Source organism: Leptonychotes weddellii, chromosome X, assembly GCF_054177405.1.
Source record: "Leptonychotes weddellii isolate Sample4059 chromosome X, ASM5417740v2, whole genome shotgun sequence".
Taxonomy (NCBI): domain Eukaryota; kingdom Metazoa; phylum Chordata; class Mammalia; order Carnivora; family Phocidae; genus Leptonychotes; species Leptonychotes weddellii.
The window spans coordinates 69,624,018-69,627,191 of NC_138385.1; the positions used below are offsets into that span (position 1 = coordinate 69,624,018).

Here is a 3,174-nt window from a genome sequence, read left to right on the forward strand (position 1 = left end):
CCTTCGGCTCAGGTCATGATCCTGGGGTCCTGGGATCGAGCCCCGCATCGGGCTCCCTGCTCGGCGGGAAGCCTGCTTCTCCCTCTGCCTCTGCCTGCCGCTCCCCCTGCTTGTCCTCTCTCTTTCTCTCTCTCTGACAAATAAATAAAATATTTTAAAAAATTGTTTTAAAAAACAGAGTCACTTGCTCTGCCGGCTTGAGCCCTTAATTTTATCATTTTAATGGGTATTACTTTTTTTCTGTAAAAATACGGAACACTTCACGAATTTGTGTGTCAATCACGGTAATCTTCTCTGTATTGCTCCGATTTTAGTGTATGTGCTGCCAAAGCAAGCACTGTCTTTTCCTTTTCTTAGTGTCTTTTGAAGTGCAAACACCTTAAATTTTTTTTTTTAAGATTTTATTTAGGGGCGCCTGGGTGGCTCAGTCGTTGGGCGTCTGCCTTCGGCTCGGGTCGTGATCCCAGGGTCCTGGGTTCGAGCCCCGCATCATCAGGCTCTCTGCTCGGCGGGAAGCCCGCTTCTCCCTCTCCCACTCCCCCTGCTTGTGTTCCCTCTCTCACTGTGTCTCTCTCTGTCAAATAAATAAATAAAATCTTAAAAAAAAGAAATAAACTTTTCCTTCATTTCCAAAAAGAAGCTCTATGCAAAGATTTTTTTGATGATGTTTGAACGACAGCAAGGGGTTACTTAAAAATATCTTTTTCCATTTTTATGTTGGTGTTATATAAATCATTCTAGAATTGTCTATTAGCTGGCTTTTTAAAGATTTTATTTATTCATTTGAGAAAGACAGAGAGAGCACAAGCAAGGGGAGAGGGAGTGGGAGAGGGAGAAGCAGACTCCCTGCTGAGCCCCGACACGGGGCTCAATCCCAGGACCTGGAGATCATGACCTGAGCTGAAGGCAGATGCTTAACCATCTGAGCCCCCAGGCGCCCCTATTAGCTGGCTTTTGCTGCATAACAAACAGTCCCCAAACTTAGTGACTTAAAACAATAAACCTTAAATTATTTCTCATGATTCTGTGGGCTAGCTGGGTGGTTCGGGTACCTTCTCAGTTGGGGCTGGAGGGTAAAGGATGGCCTTGCTCACATATCTGGCAGATGGCAGGCGGGTAAGTCTAAGAGCGGCCTCTGTTGGCTTGGCTCAACCCTGCTCCAGCAGTCCAGCCTAGGCTTAGAGTTCCCAAAAGCAGCATATGTAAGCCTGTCTCAAGCCTCTGCTTACATCACATTGCTACTGTCCTATAGGCCAAAGCAAGTCCAAGGGCAGCTGAGATTCAAAGGGTGAAAAAGTTGACTCCACCTCTTGATGGGAGAAACTGTTGAAGTCACAGTGCACATGGGCATGGATATAGGGAAGAGTGGAGAATTAGGGCCATTTCTATGATCTACCCCAAATAGGTTTGGTCTCTAACCATTAAATGCTTAAAGACCTCTGGATGTTACTTGAATTATGAATTTTATTATCAACCGAGTGTGCTGAAATAAAGCCTATAGGGACACCTGCGTGGTGCAGTCAGTTGGGCTTCCAACTCTTGGTTTTGGCTCGGGTCGTGATCTCAGGATCATGGGATCGAGCCCCGAGTTGGGCTCTGCACTGAGCTCGGAGTCTGCTTGAGATTCCCTTTCCCTCTCCCTCTGCCCCTCCGGAACATGGTCTCTGTCTCTCTCCCAAATAAATAAATAAATCTTTAAAAAAAAAAAAAAGAAAGAAAGAAAACCTATAATTTAACTAAATCTTCCTTGGTTATGTTTTGCACAAATTAATTTTTCTCCAAATCATCTGATCTTTAGTATGATGCTGAATTGGAGCATAGAAAAGAAACTGAAGCAATCAAGGACCATTCAGGAACTTCTTGGGAAAACAAAGACCTTGGGGGTGCCTGGCTGGCTCCTTCGGTTAAGCATCCAATTCTTGATTTTGGCTCAGGTCATGATCTCAGGGTTGTGAGATCGAGCCCCATGGCTGGGCATGGAGCCTGCTTGAGGTTCTCTCTCTCCCTCTGCCCCTCCCTGCCCTCTCTCTCCCTCTCTAAAAAAAAAAGGTAAGGGGTGCCTAGAAGTCAGTGGAGCATGCAAATGACTCTTGATCATGGGGTTCTGAGTGTTCTGGCCCCACATTGGGCATAGAGCTTACAAAAAAAAAAAAAAGATAAGGGGCGCCTGGGTGGCTCAGATGGTTAAGCGTCTGCCCTCGGCTCAGGTCATGATCCTGGGGTCCTGGGATTGAGTCCCGCATCGGGTGCCCTGCTAGGCGGGGAGCCTGCTTCTCCCTCTTCCTCTGCCTCTCTCTCTCTCTCTCTCTGACTCTCATGAATAAATAAATTTTAAAAAAAATTAAATTAAAAAAAAGATAAAAGGCATACAGATTGGAAAGGAAGAAATTAAACTGCCTCTATTCACAGACAACAAGATTGTCTACGTAGAAAATCTCAAGGAATCTACAAAAGAAAAACAAACAAAAAACCCCTCCTAGAACTAATGAATAAGCTTAGCATGGTTGCAGTGTACAAGGTCAACAAACAAAATTCAATCGCGTTGGAAACCGATGTAGAATTGATAACCAAAGAAATATACAATGGGCACCTGGGTGGGGCGCCTGGGTGGCTCAGTTGGTTAAGCGACTGCCTTCGGCTCAGGTCATGATCCCAGGGTCCTGGGATCGAGCCCCACATTGGGCTCCCCGCTCAACGAGGAGCCTGCTTCTCCCTCTCCCTCTGCCGCTCCCCCTGTTCATGCTCTCTTTCTCTCTGTATTTCTGTGTCTCAGATGAATAAATAAAATCTTAACAAAACACCCACAAAACTACAGTACCCCAGACAGTGTGGTACTGGCAAAGGAACAGACACACATATCATGGGGCAGAGGAGCTCAGAAATAGACTCACACAAATGCTGACATTTGATTTTTGCCAAAGATGCAAAAGAAATTCGATGGAGGTAGGAGAGTCTTTTCAACAGAGTGTTGGAACAATTGCTTCTGCACAGCGAAGGAAACAGTCAACAAAACTAAAAGGCAGAAACCGGGTGGAGAGCTGAACCAGGCTAGGGTCAGAGAACAGGTTGATGGATCAAGCTGTTCTGTCAACCCCGAGGTCCCATGGGGGAGAAGAACCTTGATCCCTGCCCCATGGGAGGCCCAGACATGATGGAAACACACCCAGAGCCTGA

At 46.1% G+C, this 3,174-nt stretch overlaps 1 pseudogene; it reads right to left on the reverse strand.

Annotated features, from left to right (window-relative positions):
• Positions 1-244: 244 nt before the first annotated feature.
• Positions 245-338, reverse strand: LOC115942704 (U6 spliceosomal RNA; annotated as a pseudogene).
• Between the last annotated feature and the right edge of the window lie 2,836 nt (positions 339-3,174).